Below are 20,183 nucleotides of genomic sequence, written 5' to 3'. Positions count from 1 at the left end.
ATACTATAAGCAATATCACTTATACATATGATATATATATATATATATATATATATTCAAATTTATGAATAATAATATCAAAATGTCGTATTTTAATAGCTTATAAAACTATCAAAATGAAAATGATGCATATCTAGATGATTGAAAACTTAAAAGAAAAAAAAACTATTTTTATGACATATTATACAGTATTTTATATCATTATAGTTTGAAAATACAACATAACAATTGTTTTATAGATATGAGTTTTTGGAAAAAAATTAAAATTTTAAAGCATACATTATTATATCAGTATATATATATGTGTGTGCGTAAAATTACATGATTATTAATTTATGATATTATTGGGACCATATTTTATAAGAAAATTTCAAAAAAATTCTTATCTTATCGAATTTTGCTATTTTTATACTGGTCCGACTTGGGATCAGCAAAATTTATGAATTTATAGAAGTTTAACTGTAGTGTACAATTACTTAATTAAAAAAAAAATATTAAATATATTTCGGAGGATGATTTAATAACAAAAACATATAATATAAGAGAGAAGACTTGGTCTTCTAAATACTCTTTCTAAAAAATGTTCAGTTTCATGAGTAATATAATTTTTTTTTTTTGTTAATGATTATAGTACGTCAAAAGTGTTATGATGTTTGTGTCTTGTTGATGAACTGGCCTCATAAATCCTTGTCGATGAAGTGCCTCATGGAGTCACTTAAGAAAATAATTTTGATCAACTATGGAAAAGAAAGAAAATGCCCTTAAATTGTTCATGCGTGTTCTTTCATGATCCTCCCCATCGACTTTGACGTAGCTATCAAAAATATAGATTACTATGTGAGTGAAAAATATAGATGTTGAACGTAATGAATATTATTAGATCTGTACACATATACATAGCTACATCATACATGAGAGGAGTTAGGTTACAAGTAATGCTAACTATACTAACTGCATTTATATCTTTATACGTCCTCTCAAGATAGAGGTACTCTAGTAGCACCAATCTAACAGACAATGCGAAACTTTGTACGTGGTAGGGTTTGGTGAACATATCAGCTAGCTGATCATGTGTTGACACATGGGAGACGCGAAGCATTCCTTCTTGTATTTGATGTCTAATGAAGTGGTAATCTATCGCAATATGCTTCATTTAAAAGTGGAAGACCGGATTGACACACAAGTAAGTCGCACCATTGTTTTGTCACAGTAGATAACCGGAGCCGTAGGAAGAGTGATTTGTAAGTCCGTTAATTATTTTGTCGCTAACACACAAACAGAGAAATGGGCCATATTCATTTGTTGCTTTGAAAATGCAAAAGGTATTTTGAAAATTCTAATGCATCTTTTGGTTTGACCATTGCTACCTCATTAACTAACTACTAGGTAATAATCTGCACATAGTGCGAAATAAATCTATGCAAATAAAATTAGGATTATGAGTACAATTATTTTCTGAAATCTAAAATTCAATTGTGTAAAAATAAAATATATAACTAAAATTTGTTTATTTTATTACTTCACTCTCATTTTATGTAAGATTATGTTTTATCCGTGAACTATTATATTAATGGTATTTAAAAGTCAATCCCCTATAATAATAATTTTTGTGATAATTTAATTTTGATTTTTTAAATATGTGAAATTGTGAATAGTAATCAGATTTTTTAATAAGTAAATAACTTCGGGTTTTGAAAAATATTTTAAATCTAATAATAATATATTTTAATAATTAAATATGTTATAAAATGATTAAAATATATTTTAAAATTGAAATATTTGGTTAAATATTTGTTTTTTTTTAAAATTAATTGAAAAGGAATATTCCTTAATCATTCAATGAAAATTATATGTAAATATCTATAAAAATAAGGGCAATAAATTCTTTAGTGTCTCGAGCTCTCCAACGCCAACACATCAGCTTTTTTAGAGTGATTCCCTATTAATATATAAGGGATATATGAGTGCTAGGTTCTAATTAAGAACTCCAACTCATGACACTTAAGCCAATGACCCTAGGATATGTGAAGTAGATTGATTTGCAGTTTTGCACTTTTTCATAGCATTTATCCTACCAATTACAAGAGTACGTATCAGCTTCACACACAAGGTGACATGAATTTGAAGCATTAACCTGATTGACCAACTCGTTGAGCATCTCACGTCTCTTTTCCATTTTCTCGCTCTTTAGATTTGATGGGTTTTGTGGAGAGAGTTGCTTTCCTCAATCGTCTTGCGTTCTTAAGGATGTATGTGGCAACTTCAAGCTCATCTTCTCGTTGCCATTCGTATCTTGTCCACACGAATGTCTCAAGATTGAACAACAAACATTCAGGTACACACTCTGGCTGATTCCATTTCCGGTCCACCAAATAATCTTTATTAATATACCATCTGGACTAAGATATCAATGTAATATTTAAGATCATCGATATACCTCAACAAATGAATATACCATTTTCCATTGTTTTTTCGCACCATTGATTTGTTTATACTTATTGTTTTTACCAAAAAAAAAGTCAACTTCGTCTCCAAGAAAATATTTAATTTTACCTAATCACCTTACTCACCTCTAAAGTCTATAAATTCAAGTTCACATTGCTTTCAATCATCATATTTCACAAACACAACACACACCAATGAAAAAGATGTTAACTTCGCTTCTTCCTGTTACACCAACACCACTATAATTTTTAACACCATTCCAAGCCCAATGGTATCTTCAAGTCAAGATTACACACATTTCAAGACAGTTTTAATTTTAAAATAGTGAATTCAAGTTTGAATGATTCACAAGTTCGAATTGTTATTCTCTGTGTAGTGAAATGGGAAAAGATGATTCGTATTATTCAGATGACCAACATATTTATACAAGAGTTTGTCGTTATCACAAACATAACACAAGACTAGATCTTTATACGATAATGACTACATAGATTGAAGCATATCATATCTATACTAATACATTTCCGCAAGATGGACGTCACTTGCAGAGGCCAATCTTGTGACAAAGTGTGTCAAAAAGCTGACGAGGCAAAGGTTTGAGTGACACACAGTTGCTTGGCTTGAACTTGCTCACGAACAAAATGATAATCAAGAGCCAAATGCTTCATGCGGGAGTGAAATACCGGATTGGCAGAGAGGTAAGTAGCGCCGATGTTGTCACAACACAAAACCGGTGTGACAGGTGACTGAATACCAAGTTCAGACATAAGAGAATTGACCCACTTAACCTCAGAAGTAGCAGCAGTAAGAGCCCTATACTCCATCTCAATAGAAGACCGAGCAACACCACTCTATTTTTTATGACCAAGACAAAGGCTGGCGACCAATGTACACAAACTATCCTCCAGTAGACAAGTAATCATCACGACTGCCAGCCTAGTCAGCATCAGACTATGCGTGAAGAGCAGTAGGTGTAGAAGCAGAGAAGAAAATGCCCTTATCTGCAGTCCCAACCAAGTAACGCAACACTCTCTTAACAGCCTCCCAATGCACGGTTGTTGGCTTATTCATAAATTGAGAGAGTCGACTGACGACAAAGGCAATGTCGGGCCGAGTCAAAAAAAGATATTGTAGGCTACCAACCGATGCACGATATTGAGTTCCATCAGACAAGGGAACGCCAGACAAGAGAGTAAGAACATGGGAGGACACCACTGGTGTGGGAACAGGCTTAGCTTCCGCCATGTTAGTCTTGCGGAGCAAGTCAGTGATGTACTTGGTCTGTGTTAGATGGAGACCAGAAGCGGTGTTAGAAGCTTCATACCAAGGAAGTAGGATAGCTCACCAAGGTCCTTGGGAGAGAATTTGACGCCAAGAAAACCAGTGACCCGTTTCAAGGCTGTCATGGAGGAACCATTGATGATGATATCATTGACATAGACAAGTATATAGATATAGGAGGAGCTGGTGCGAAGAACAAAGAGAGAAGCATCGGCATGTGAGTTCTTGAACCTGAGGCTAACTAGAAAATCTTTGAGAGCGTTATACCATGCACATGGCGCTTGTTTCAAGTCATAGACTGCCTTTTTTAGGCGACAAACATGGTGAGATTTGTCTTTATCAACGAGACCTAGAGGCTGGAGCATGTACACTTCTTCATTTTTAGACATTATGGACGTCTAACTGAAGTAGTGGCCAATTACGACCAATAACGGTGCCAAGAACTGCACGAATGGTAGCATGCTTAACGACCGGAGTAAATGTGTCATGATAGTCAAGTCTAGGTCGTTGGTGAAAGCCTTTAGCGATGAGGCGGGCTTTATACTTGTCAACAGAGCCATCTGGTTTGTGCTTGAAACGGAAAATCCATTTAGACCCGACGATGTTCTTTGCAAGAGAGCGATCAACCAAGTCATATGTATCATTTCGCTTGAAAGCATCAGCCTCAGCATGGATTGCCTTTGTCCACTTGTCATCTTTGAGAGCTTGTACATGACTTACCGGTTCGACTTCTTTGAGAACAGCGGTGAGACCATAGCGAGGATTTGGCTTCCGAATGTTGTCTTTGGCACTTGAGAAACGTTTGGAGATCGATTGAGAGAGAGAGAAGAAATAGTTTTCTCTTCGGAAGGGGCTATACAGGTACAAACTACAAAGTGGCTACCTTACCAAAAAAAAAAAAAAAATACAAAGTGGCTAAGGAGGAGAGGAGGACTTCACTCAACATTATCTTTTCGAACCGAACCGTTCGGTTTGAAGAAATTTTGAAGACTAATCTATATAATAATAACAATCTGAATAAATGTCATTAATAGTTGCGATTTTTCATCTAACTTTTCGTTAAATATTTTTTTTTTCTTTAAAAAAAAATCATATGGTTGCGTATGTTCACTGTAGAGTTGTGTCTTTTACCATAAAAAAAATAATATTCTTAGTTCTGTTCATTGTAGGGTTATGTCTTTTCACCATATACTATTTACAATTTTTCGTTCCAATAGTTATGTTTATCTAAATGTTTATGTCTTTTGAACTATATATATAACTAACAAATCAATGAATCATTGTTTGATGACAAATTTTTTTGTTTCATGCTGAATCTAAATAACATGAATTTTAATATTCAATATCCAACATTATTTTATAATCTAACTAAAGATTTTAGAAATGATTATAGTAAAATAGAAATTTAATCAACTTTATTTATGTAACTTATAGTTGCATACTTGCATTTATTTATCGTAACTTTTCGTAACATATATGTTTTTTAAGATTTAACTATTTTATCTTTTATTTTTAGAAGTTATGTATTTTTATTATAATTATTGGTTGATAAATTTTCTCTCAAGATGAAATTTCTTTTATTTTCAAAATTATTTTATCAGAAAATTATATTTATTTATAATCGTTCGTTTGATATTCTCACTTAAAATCACTTCGTCATAATATTTGTTTATGAGTAATATAAATATCAATAACTGTTATGATGCTTGGTACTCTTTACAATAATTTTTCATACAATATCTTATACTTATAATACATACAAATTATTTAATAATTTGCCTCGATACAAGTAGAGTTGCCTCAATTCATTACTACTTTTCATTTAATAAATTTTAACTAGAATTGAGTCTTTTTATCATATTTGTTTTTTATTATAAGTTTTATTTTGATGGTTGTGTTTTATAAACTCACAGTTATATATGTTTAGTATTTATGAAGTTTTAGCCCTACTTATTATTTTCTTCTTTTGATATAATTTTTAATATTTAACATATATTTCAAATGATATTATAATATATAATTTGAAATTTGAAATTTAATCTAACTTGTTTTGAAGTACTTCATCTGCGACATCACGGGAGTCTGGATCCTAGTTCATACAAAGACAGAACCTAATATCGAAACACACCGGTTTTGCTATAAAACCCCACTTGGTAAACCCACTTGCACACTTCTTTTATTTTGAAATAAATTTCCCCCAAATAGAAACCATGTTCGTCCCTAAAATTTATCTATGCCATGATCAAAAATAGTATGTTGAATTATTAAGTTTACAATGGACGATTAATCCGCTGATATAATATCTTGAACTACATAAACAGTAATCTTCTTCATCTTGCGTTTTCCGTCGGATTTTTTTGAAAAAGGTTTACCTGAGTAGTAAGGAACATCCCAAGGCCTATCTTGAATCTTCATCTTCTGACATCGATGAAACCAAGATTCTTTGATAAACGGAATTTGTACAGACAATGCACGACGATTCGTGTTAGCCGTCTGATTTTTTCATTATTGCGGATTCTTTGTTTAATTTTGGTTTAGTGGTTTCTTAGTTTAATTTAGGGGGTGTTAATTTTGGTTTAGTGGTTTCTCAGTTTAGTTATGGGGTGTTAATTTTGGTTTAGTGGTTTCTTAGTTTAATTTCGGGGCACTCACTTTCAGTTTGTTGGCCTTAGAACACTCCTTATCTTGTTTTCAAATAAAGGGACGTGATTCCTGAGTTCCTTCGTAGATGGTGTTAATTTTGGTGTAGTGGTTTCTTAGTTTAATTTAGGGGTGTTAATTTTGGATTAGTGGTTTCTTAGTTTAATTTAGGGGTGATACTTTTTTTTTTTTGACAACAGGGGTGATACTTTTTGTTTATTGGTTTCCTAGTTTAATAAGTTAACCATAATTCAAAAAATAAAAGCTCAATATAGTTTCGTAAACCCAAATAACATTAATATCCACAGAATAAAATTCAAAAAATTATAAATTCAAATAACATTAATATCCATTTTTGAGTCACCAGAAGAATTTTACAGTGATGCCAAGGTAGTTCTTTCCAATGGCCAAGAGGTATCCTTCCATGCACCGTTGCATTCTTTCGGCCAGACTCCCCTTCTTCAAAACAGCGTTATCTAGAGCTGAGAAGATACAACAAAACAAAACCATGAAACTTGAGATTAAAGATATAGCCAAAGACTATGAAGTTGGTTTTCATTCTCTAGTGACTGTTTTCTCATATGTTTACAGCAACAGAGTCAAAAATGGAATCTTGACTAATAAATAAAAGGATTACAATTCATATTATTAAAATTTATTTAATAATTATAGGAAAATTAAAAAATTCTAATAAATAAAATGATTACAATTAATATTTTTGAAAGTACATAAAACTAAAAGTAATCTATTATATCACTAATTCTAATAGGAAAGTTACTTATTAAATTACTAATTTCAATAAGAAAATATGTGCAATTAATAAGGAAAATATTAGCAATTTAATTGTAATTATTATTTATTATAATCATATAGTAAAAATAAATTTATACTGAAAAATGATTAAAGTATGAAAAGGTTTAGTGTGTTAAAATTAGTGATTAACATAATGTAAGTATTTCCACATTTCCACTTGGCACTCAACTGTTATATACTCACCGTTACATAAATAAATAATTTTCTCATAATAACGTCTTTGAATTTTTGATTAATTTTTGATAATGCTGGACAAGTAGTAAAACTATTACTTATGAGATTACAAAATATGAAACAAATATATTCAAGATATTGTTACTTTTCAAATATGAGATAAAATTAGTTTTCAGTTTTTTTTTTGAGAATTATGTTTATTAATTTTTAATTTTTATAAAATATTAAGTAATGTATAATTTGATACAATGCACATTTTTAATATGAAATTTATAAATGTTACTCATTGGGATTGAGTGTATAGAATTAAAATCTAATTTTATTATCATGTAATAATATACAAAAAACTGTATTGCAAGATGGAGTGTGTGAACTCTAAATCCGGTTTAAAAAAAACAAATGAAAGAAAATTAATATTTTGAATACAAGTTAAAAGTCATATATTTTTCTTATATCCACGTAATCTAGTATATTATATAGCTGAGTTATAATTATATTGTTGTCTATGATGCAGGTTCCAGAGGAAGTTCTGGAGAACGGGTGGAACAACGATAAGGTTTGGATAGAAGGGTCTAATCCACAAGTGACGAAGGCATACGCAACGCAAGCGGAGAACGACTTAATAGAGTTCTTGAACAGCCGGAAAGATGATTTTAAGGAAGGTGGATCTTTGTTTATGCTTATAGAGGGTCGCCGTTCTTGGTCATATAACCAGTTAGGTGATGACACTGAATCGAATCGCAAGCATCCTCTCAACATCTACATGGAGCGTGCTTGGGAAGAGCTAATCGACATGGTAATTTATTTATTGAAAATTTATTAAGAGCATGAATGATCTCTTATCATATAATTATCCCAAATTTTCATTAAAAGTCAAAAAACCATTCGGTTATACGATTTTAACCAAACCAAATCTAAGTCGAAATCGTAACAAAAATAACAATCATTAATTATGGTTTGGTTTGGTTTGTTCGGTTTATTTGCCCACCCCTTGACTTTAATTAGTGGCTTCTTCGTTATTGTGGATTCATTCAATGTGGGTTAAGTGCTTCAGCGCTTTCTTTGTATCTCTCATTACACTTATGAAGAAATTATGATTTTCCCCAAAATTTGTTTCTCTCTCGAAATTTAATATTTTCTCTGTTTCAGGATATTGTTGACCCGGTTGATGAGCTAAATGCAGCCATTGTGCCAGAGTTATCAGCGTTGCAACCACTCTCCAACAGCCTCGATTCCATTTTTGAGTCACCAGAAGAATTCTACAGTGATGTCAAGGCAGTGTCGTGTTTAAGTTCATATAAACTTTAGGGCGAAAACAAAGATGGTTTTGTTTTTAAAATAAAAATAAAAATGATCTATACTAGATGCAGAGCCATGCCTAGAAGTTTAGAGGCCATAGGCAAAAAAAAAAGTTTGATATTTGAAATAATTTATAAAAATATAACACTTCTAATTGTACTTTATAATAATTTTATAACCAAAAATATAAAATCATTTTACATAAAAAGTTCAAAAAGATAGGTGGACATAGTATTGTGTCACTATCAACAACAAAAAATCATTTTGGTGATTAGATGAATTTTAAATAAACTGTGGTGTAAAAATGTGATATCTAATTAATACTATAGGAAAATATTAATATGTAGAGATCCTATATATTGCAGTATTGCTCTATATCACTATATTTCCTTATTACTGATATAAATTTCCATAATCTTACTTTGATACATGCATGAAAAACACTAAAAATATGGCTTCTTAAACTTTCTACAAAATTAGAGGTCGGAGGCGAGTGTTTCTTTTTCCACCATGTAGGCACGGCTCTGACTAGATGGTTACATTGAGTATGTATAGATGATATGTATTTTTAATTATTTATATATTTATATTATTTTATGACTATGATAAAATCATCTATATGTATATAAATTATTTGATTGTTTGATACATTGAGTATAGTTTAAATTAAATTCTATATAAATATAAATTTTAGGTGTGATTGTTTATATATGGCAGCAAATTAGTCATTTTTTGGTTCTTTGAAATGTTGAATAGATATTAACAAAAAATAAGCAAAACATTTGCAAAATATAAACAAAACATAAGTAAAATATTTATATATATATATGTGTTTTATAATATACTAGATAAAGTCCGTGTTATTACGCGGGTAAAAATTAGAAAAAAACTATTGAGAATAATTAAGTAGTAATATATTTGTTTTTAGATTTTATCTTATAATATTTTAATATTGAATATGAACCTCTCATATTTCATTTTAATACCCTTTCAGTTCATTATATAAGAGTTTTAAGGCTTTTTTGCTCTATTTTATAATATTTTTTCAAATTTCTATGTACAGTTTTTATTAATATAACATTTATGACTATTTGAACTATGGACTATATTTTTTCTATTGGTTGAAGTTTTATAAATGACATAATATTTATTGTTTATTAATCTTTGTGCTTTTACCTAAAAACTCTTATAGCACAAGGAGTACCATTTAAATATCTATACCATGATAATAAACCATATTTTAAGTTTAATTACACATTTCATTTTAATGCATAGAACTAAATATTTTTTATCAAACACAATTAATACATCATATCAAATCTATATCTTAGTAAGAATTAAAAATTAACAAAATATAATTCGCAAAAAAACTGAATCAACATTATTTAAGATATATTTGTTATGTTGCTATCTCATAAGTACTAATTTTACCTCATGTCATAATCAATTTTAAATGAGTGAAATTTATAAAATAAAAACATATATAAAGATAAAGAGACATTTTCATCAATAAATGAAGATTCATTCCTATAAATTGTAATTTATTTCGAATTATCTTATGTTTTAATATATGCGTTACAAAAATACTGTGTTGAAATTCTAAAAATCAAACATAAAAATGACTAATATTCTTAAATAAATTTGTTTAAAATTATACATATTAATATTTGAAAAAATTTAAATCTAAAATAAATTTCATCGTTAGACATTTAGTTTAGTAATCACATTTAACTATCTATTTCATCGTAAAACCATAATTCACTTCTTCATGGATTAGAGTTAAAAAAAAATTTTTAAAAATAATATGAGCATCATATGAGATAATATGTATATTGGTTAGTATTTTAAAATTAACAATAAAAATAATCAGTAAAAAAATCAGTTAACATCTACAAAATTTTTGGAAATCCAAAAATGTCCTAAATATTATGCTTCTATATGTCATAATTTCATATGTAATACTTTTGTCAATTTTCATCAATTAACCAAAAATTCATTCCTACAAACTCATCTTTTCTATATTTTTTCCAGGTTTCTCATATTACTACGTGCATTAAGATCTTTAAAATAAAACATGTAAAACTATACTAATACACATCATGTATTGATTTTTTTTTTCTTTTCAAGTTCATTTTCTTTCAAGGTTTTGTGTACTTACTTACAATAAAAATTATATTAAAACGATAAATACAGTTTATATGCGACTAAAATTATGTTAAATAACTTATGTTATTCTTTTTAACTTTGTTATTCATTATTTATTGATTAATATACATGCTTAATAAATTAAGTTTTTGCTTACACATGTCAAATTTTATTGAGAACACATGTATAATAAAATTAGCATACAATAGAAATTATATTGATTTTGTTAGTTTTCTTTTTTGATTTAGAGAAATAATTTTTTTTTTTAAATATAAACATGTAAAATCCTGTAAATATAATTAACTGTCCCTACTACGTTTATTAAAAAAAAAATTGACACGTGTCAACATCTAATCAATATATTTGACACGTGTCATGATCTTGTTAATGAGTAACTTTGACATCAAGCTTTATATAATAAGATTGTTTAGTTTAGTTATTCATTTAATAGCTAAAAAAAAAAAAAAAATTTAAACCAATCATATGTTGCTATGTGTATAGGTAGTCTCTCATAAAGTTCTCAAAAGTTTTCATTTGAGAATCGATTCTCACTTCTCACTCATACTTTTTATTATTTTTTATTTTTTTTATTGGTGAGAACTCTTTAGAGAACTCACCACTGTACATGTCCTTACAGGAACACATGGAGTAATTAAAGATCTGATTTAATATAATATATATAGTGTTTCTTCTGGGATATTTAATTTGTTAATCATATTAACTTTTCAGAATATCATACCAAAGATCTTTATTGTAGAATTTTTAGGATTTTCTTTAGGATAACTACGTGTATCTTTATTGTTAAATTATCTGTATGATTTTTTTTTTTTGTTTAGGATTTTTCTTTCTTTAGAATCACAAAATTGTATAATTTACAACATAATAATAAAATTTTATTATTATTTTAATAATCTACAATATAATAAGATTTTCACAAATGTCGCGATCTTATGAATTAGTAACTTTTACAACATAATCATAAGATTTTATTATTATTTCAATAATCTTATTATTTCAACAATCTTATTATTTTAATAATCTAATTGAAACATGTCGCAATCTTATGAATTAGTAAGTTTTGAAACCATACTTTATATAATAAGATTAGATGTTTGAAAGTAAAATAGAAAAACCACATGAAAGTTGAAAATTTGTAACAAAAAGCTAATGTGACAATAAAAAATAGATGGAATGATATTTGAGAGTCTATTTTATGTGTTATTACACATTAGCATGTTGTTAATTAATTAAAAATACCTTTCGTAAAAAATTTTAATACAAATTCTCAATTTTCGTGTGGTTTTTCATTTTACTTTCAAACATTTAATAAATTATATAGTACTCTATTAATGCAAATAAAAGATTAAGAAATATGAAATCAGAAGAATTAATGAAAAACAAAATATCATAGATTTTTAAAATAAAAAGCGTAAACACATTTTCAAACTAAATACATATTACATAACCTAACTAAAAAGATATGTGCCCTACAATTTTTTTCTATTTTGTGGCCTTGTGCAATTGCCCTTTTCAATATAGATGAGGCACGAACCTGTGCCAAGGTAGTTCTTTCCAATGGCCAAGAGGTATCCTTCCACCGTTCCATTCTCTCGGTAAGACTCCCCTTCTTCAAGACAGCGTTATCAAGAGCTGAGAAGATACAACAAAACAAAACCATGAAACTTAGGATTAAAGATATAGCCAAAGACTATGAAGTTGGTTTTCATTCTCTAGTGACTGTTTTCTCATATGTTTACAGCAACAAAGTCAAGCCGCCCCCAAAAGAGATATCTAATTGCCTAGACATGAATTGTTCTCACATGAATTGTCACCCGGCTGTGCAATTTGTCATGGAGGTTCTCTACTTGGCCTCTACTTTCCAAATTCCAGAGTTAGTTACTCGATATCAGATAAAACACTGCCAAACACTTTTAATCTAAACTTCCATTATTATAAGATAATTCCAGAGTTAGTTACTCAGTAAGTATGTCTTTTACATGCTTTTCAGAGTCAGTTATTGGAGATTGTAGATAATATTGGCATAGAGCACATATTAGACATACTTCATATTGCTAGCATTTGTGGGGCGGTTTTCAACAAACTCCTTACTTTATATATTGAGGGTAACAAAAAAAAAGGTTGGCAAGCGATCCCACTTCTACACACTTTAGTCTTCAAGGTATTATCGATTTTCCTTATTGAGATTCTGTTGTTTGTGTTGCCCATTCATTATACATGTCAAACTTGTCTGGTTTCAGGGTCTTGTACATCGAGTAACAAAAAAATGTGGAGATGCATGTGCTTGCATCCCTAAGAAGCGTCAGAGGAAGAACAGCAGGAAGGGGAGGGTTGTGGAGAAGGAGGTTGAGAAATTTTCCTGTTTATGGACATGTCATGTGAAGGTACTAGAAGTTTCAGAGTATGAAGTTTCAGAGCTGAATCAGATGAGACATTTCTTGGGCAAGTTGGAATGTCTTCAAACTGTGAAAGTTGCTCTTGTTGCGGACAAAAGTGAGTTCTTGCAAGCTAATCTGCTGACTCTCCCCAGACTTTCATCAACATGCAACAACATCCAGTTCAGCTGACCTTTTTTTTCTCCCCTCATCTTTTTATCGCTTTGATGTAGCATAGTGAAAGTAACTTTACATGAATATATGGTTATATATATATATATAAATACTGTATATATATATCATTGGAGTGATAATATCTATGCGTTGTACTTCTTGATAGTGTGGAATAAATTACACTCTGATGATCTGAAAATACATAATATGAATACATAACATCCGGTCTTGCTTATTACACCGGTATCGTCTTCTTGCTCATTACACTGGTGTCTCGTCGATGTTAAATTTTGTGACATAATTTTCTCCATACATGATACATGAGGACACTCATAAGTTTTGTGATAACAATTTGATACATAGACGATGTTATGTGACAGGCTTTATGCTATTTAAAAAAAAAAAAAATCAAGTCACACTTCGTTCACCAAAAAAAAACATCATGTCAGATAAGTACGTAACATTTATCATATTGCATAATGTTGTAAATTATATTACTCCAAGTTCCACACTAATTTTGTAAACGAAATGAGATTTGAATAACAACACAACTGCACATAACACAAAATTATTTGCCTTAACCTCTATAGTTTTTACTCCTCTAGCTTCACCTCTTTATTTATCTGTGTCCCTTCCCTTACGACAGTATTTGAGACGATTCAGTAGCATTTGCGATAGATAACAAAACCTTGCCAAAAGAAAGACAGGATCAGATCAAATTAATGGCAACATCCTCCCAAAGGGTCACTGGCAGCTCTGGTGAAACCGGCATGGTCGCAACACACTGGAACTGTATGTTAAGGTATAGAAATGCACACAACAACCAGAACCGCTTGGAATACGCCAAATAAATGATTTTATTCAATCTTATACAAAAGCTCATGTTTCTTACAAGACTTGAAACTCAGCACACTCTTCTATCTATCTAACGCAACACCCTGTGTAGATCTAAAAGAGATAAACAACACTCACCTTTTTATGATTGCTTCAAAGTCACAAATCTCACAAACTATGCTCCCGAGTGCTAACTCTTTGCTGTGGCTAGACCACATCTATTTAACCTTGCACCAAAGACCTCTAACTAAATCTTTGTGCATCCTAACTAAAAGGAAATCCTTCCTTATCCTTTCCTAAATAAATATTCTCTCAATCTTTCTCATATCTTCGAGTATATCCAGCTTGCTCTTCCTTCCATATCACACAGACCATCACCGTGTCCAACAAGCTTATGCCACATCAGCATCCCGTGCCACATCTCACATATGCACTTTCAATCTCCCCCTTTTTGACTGAACTTGACAAACAAGCAACTCTTTCGTCTAAACCTGAAAAACACAACCAACACCAGCCAAGAACACACAACCATACCAACAGAGCATTGCATATCACAGCACCAGCAACAAATAAATCAAACGAGGGGAAACCAACCAAAAGACAAAGTACTTAAGTACTTAAAACTCAAAAGTCTGAAAATCAAGTCTGAAACAAATAAAACAAGAACACAAAAAGAACATAACAGCTCCCCCACAGCTCAAACTTCCCCCTAGAGCATCAGAGTCCGACTCATCTCTCCCTGCTTGTTTGGCACGGATTAGTCAAAAATTTCAAGTAAGTTAAACAAAAGACTAAGGTAGAACCAAGTCACTTACCATTCACCAGTGCCGCTTGCAGGATCTTGATGGCTAACTGGATGGCTTTGCGCTCTTCAGACGACCCACTCGTAGATACCGGCTCTGTAGATCGTGTTGTACTCTTCTTGCCCTTGGACTTCTTAGCGTCCTGAGATTGGAGACTCGGAACAGGATGCTGAGCTTCCAACAGCTGGTAAATGAGGCTGGGAAACGGCAACCAGAAGCCAGATTGAGCTTGCAGTCCCAACTGGATGATCTGATCGTAGATCATCCTCCCAAAATCGAACGGAATGCGATGCATGATCATGTAGATCACCGTTGCTCTGTTCGTCGAGATATAACCGGTGTTCACCGTTGGAGACCAGTTGCTGCAGCATATCTTATGCAGATTCTTGATGACCGGGTTCTTGATCGCCGTTGACACCAGCTTCTTGCAGGACTTCACCTTGCCATCAGAGAGAAACAGTGCCAGATCCTCCTCCAAAATTGCAGCTGTCTGCAACTGTTGCTCGCGCATATCAACGGATTGTAGACCGAACAGGGCATTGATGTGTCTTGGAGAAAATTCATATACCCAGTCTCTGACAAGCACATCAACCGACTCCCCTTCAACCTTAACTACGGGGAGATTTGCCCAGAATTCATAGATCACATCCGAATCATAGGACCCTACCTGAGTGACGGTTTTCAGCAGTCCAGCCCTATCTATTATCTCCCTAGCCTGATCATTCACCTTAGAGAGAAGCAAACCTCTGAAGCAAGAGTTCGCGAAGCAAAAAAGCCATACCTACGAGCAGCTTCGAAGGTCTCGAACCATTTGGGATCAAAATCCTTAGAATTTTCTCCTCGAGAAGTGGAAACGCCCTTATCCTTGGCGAGAGACAGACGCTTGGGATCATGGCTGTCTGCATCAATAGTCGGTTGTTTCTTGTGCAGACGCGATGAGACTCCCTACTTGACAGAGCAGGCATTGGAACGTCACCAGTGAGATCAACAACCGGGAACTGAGACGGCACCTCCCTTGGTGGGGAAGACGAAGAGTCACACGTCTTGTTGTCCACCTCAGTGACTGAGGGTGTGGGCATTGGATTCTCCGGAATAGGGGTCGCTGAAGTCAACTCGTCTCGAGGCTCATAGATGACCATCGCCGTGGTTGGATCAATTGGCACATGAGGTGACGGTGGAAGCAGTGATGATGGCGGAGTGTGAAGCTCCTCATCTGAGCTCGAGTCATAGGAAAAGCCACTGAAGATCGATTTCATGGTGATTAGAGACTACAACATGAAAACAAGAGAGAAGAGGAAGTAGAAGTCTAAGCGACAAGGAGTTGAAATCGCAAGGATGGAGAGGAAAACGCCAAAACCCTAGTTTCTCCTTTTATACAGCTTTGATTGTCTCAATGGGCTGCACAAAATCGGCCCAAAACAAAAAATTGAGGCCCTGAAACCACTTAATTAACCCATTAGTGCACACGGTTCTTTTATCTCATCAATGATACATCACCTAGCAATCACATGCATTTTTTGTTTAAACCGATCATGCACAAAATTAAAGCAACCATTTATTGCGAACATGTATACAAGGACCCAGATCAAAGACAACACCATGTGAGCAATCCTCCTTTTTTTTTTTTGATAACATATAACACTCAAATAACAGAATACACTCCATACATGAGCTATGCCAACCAAGGTTCAGAAGGCTTACCAGGAGCTATCACAACCTTTTGAATTGTTGAAGATCAGGCGTTTGATGCTTGTGGGTAGTCTTTCACACTGGCATACCTTTAATCCGTAGTTCCACCCCAACATGTTAAGGCAGCTGGAGATTATCTCTTTGAAGAGTACATTTTGTTTTTTTTTTTGGTTCCTTTTTTTATATATACTTCCGATGCAACTCAGACTTCTGTTAGTTGCCTCTCAACCCTGTGGATCAGTGACATCACTTGACTTTTCAATCACTAATCCCAAACCAACCATCTATCAGGAACTTATTCCTGATTATGTACATGCACGTCTCTTCACAGCTCTTTGACCTCCTTAAAATCATGACAATATTTCACGGGGTGGACAGACCGGCATGACAGGCACCTATTTACCATAGTTGCTTTCAGAGTGCTGATCTTCTATATATTCCAGGATTTACATGGTCTGTCCTAGCATATGCTCCTGTCTCAGATCAACACAACTCAAACAAAAGATTAGTACTCACAGACACAATGGATTTTCTCAATTTCACAAATCTGTTGAGATCCAAAGGCTTGGTAAACAAATCAGCTAACTGAAATTATGTGCTCACATGATCAATCTCAATCAGTTTCGCCTCTACAAGATCACGAATAAAATGGTGTCTAATGTCAATGTGCTTAGTTCGTGAATGCTGAACAGGATTCTTAAATATGTTAGTTGCACTCAGATTATCACAATAAATTAGAAGAGTATCAGAACCCATACTATAGTCAGCTGACATATGCTTCATCCACAAGAGTTGAGTGCAGCAGCTCCCTAAAGCAATGTATTCAGCTTCAGCAGTTGACAGTGAGACACTATTCTGTTTCTTGCTATGCCAAGATATCAGGTTGTTACCCATGAAGAAACAACCACCACTTGTGCTACGGCGATCATCAACTGAACCAACCCAATCGCACCACAGTACCCACTCAGACTCGTGTTAGTATCCTTGGTGTAGTAGATACCGAAGTTCACTTTTCCCTTGATGTACTTGATGATTTTCTTCACTCCTCGTAAGTGTGACTTCTTGGGTTTAGCTTGATACCAAGCACAGATCCCCACTGACAGACATATGTCCGGACGGCTTGCTGACATATACAGCAGGCTTCTAATCATTCCCCTGTAAAAACGTTCATCTACATTCTCCCCTGACTCATCTTTAGAGAGTTTGCCATTTGTACCCATGGGAATCTTGGATTCTTTACTTTTGCTCAATCCAAAGCGTTGTACCAATTCTTTAGCATAGGTGCTCTGGGACACAAAAATTGCTTCAGCTGATTGTTCCACTTGCACACCTAGAAAAAATTTCAGTTCTCCCACCATACTCATCTCAAATTCATGAGTCATGCTCTCCACAAACTGATTCACCAATGGCTGACAAGTAGACCCAAAGAAAATGTCATCAACGTAGATCTGAACAAACATCAGTTCATTGTTGTTATTGAGAACAAACAATGTTTTGTCAACATTCCCTCGGATGTATCCTTGATCTATGAGAAACGTCGTCAACCTCTCATACCATGCTATTAGTGCCTGCTTAAGACCATAAAGGGCTTTCTTAAGTCGATACACATGCTCAGGATGCTGTGAATTCTCAAATCCTTTTGGGTTGCTCAACATAGACTTCTTCTTGTAGAATTCCATTCAGAAATGCACTTTTTACATCCATCTGATGCAAAGTAAAGTTGAGAGCACAAGCCATTCTGAACAGAAACCTGATAGACTCCAGCCTTGCCACCGGAGCAAACGTCTCATCAAAGTCCACACCTTCGATTTGCGAGTAGCCTTGAGCAACTAACCTTGCCTTGTTTCTCACAATGCAACCACTGGCATCACTCTTATTTTTGAAAATCCACTTCGTTCCTACCACGTTGACATCAGCAGGGCGCTGAGTAAGTTCCCACGCGTCACTTCGTGCAAATTGTTCCAACTCATCTTGCATTGCCGCAATCCAAAATTCATCCAAAAGAGCCTCCTTAAGATTCTTGGGCTCAATAGTTGAGACAAAATAGGCAAACTGAACAATATCAAAGTCCTAAGATACAGTTTTAGGAACAGCCTTCTGCTTCTTTCCTGCTAACCGAGCAAAATCTATCTGCTTTCCTCTGGTAAGTCTGCCCCCTGAATCGCACCTATAACATCATTAGAAGAGTGATTCCAATGTAGCTGAGAGGATGGAGGTAGAACCGCAGTAACCGGCAACTGCTCGATTGTGTCTGTAGGACTGATAGGTTCATGTGAAGACTTCTCATCATCAGTTACCAGATTGTTGTTGGATATAACAGGAACCATTGTCACACGTTGGAACGAAATATCATCAAAACCACATTAACAGTTTCCTGAACCGAACGTGTGCGTTTGTTTTAGACCCGAATGCAGTGCTATGTCCAGAATAACCCAAAAAGATTCCCTCATCAGTCTTGGAGTCAAACTTGCCCAAATGGTCCTTCTCATTCAGAATATAACAGATACATCCAAAGACTTGTAAATAGCTGACTGTTGGAGACTTCCCTTTCCACAGCTCATAGGGAGTCTTATCAGTTCCTGGTCGGACATACACACGATTGATGATATAGCAAGCTGTGTTGACAGCTTCATCCCAGAACCGATGAGGAACTTGATTTCCATGTAGCATGGCACGTGCCATCTCCTACAGAGTCTTGTTCTTTCGCTCAACCACTCCATTCTGTTCAAGAGTTCTCGTGCTGAATACCGATGTGTAATCCCCTGATGAGCACAGATCAAACCAGTCATTTTGGAATTCACCTCCATGATCACTACGAATAGTCTCGATGGCCTACTTCTCAGTTTTGATCTGCAAGGAAAGTATTCGAAAGCACTCCAGTGTGTCCGATTTGTCACGAAGAAATCTCACCCAGGTGTAGTGAGTAAAATCGTCAACCATGACAAAGATGAATCTGTGTCCAAACACACTCTGAACTTGGATGGGTCCCATCAGATCCATATGAACTAGCTGTAATGCATGATTTGTTTGGATATATGATAGTGACCCATGAGACACTTTGATATGTTTTCCCTTGTTGCAGGGACCACATATGAGATGTGGATCACCCCTTAGCTTTGGAATTCCACACACAATCTCATGATTTGCCAATTTAAGATAGTTCGAACATTCAGATGTCCGAGTTTCTGATGCCACAGATCTGGGTCCAACTCAGCAGATGCGTTGAAGCATTGATTTTCTCACTTCCACATGTAGCAGTTATTTCCAGACCATCTTCCTCTAAGTTTTACAGACCCTTTTTGATCAACTGCTCTACAGTCCTTCTTAGTGAAAGTGGCATCCAAACCTTCATCACACTGCTGACTGACACTGATTAGATTTGCCTTCATACCATTAACTAGAAACACATCCCTCAGATGTGGTTGAGATTCACCACCAGTTGTACCTTTGCCTCTATTCGTACCTTTTCCTCCATCTCCGAAAGTAAATCTTC

The sequence above is a fragment of the Camelina sativa genome, chromosome 17 (assembly GCF_030686135.1).
Source record: "Camelina sativa cultivar CO46 ecotype springtype chromosome 17, ASM3068613v1".
Taxonomy (NCBI): Eukaryota; Viridiplantae; Streptophyta; class Magnoliopsida; order Brassicales; family Brassicaceae; genus Camelina; species Camelina sativa.
Note: the sequence above shows the minus strand (reverse complement) of the source record.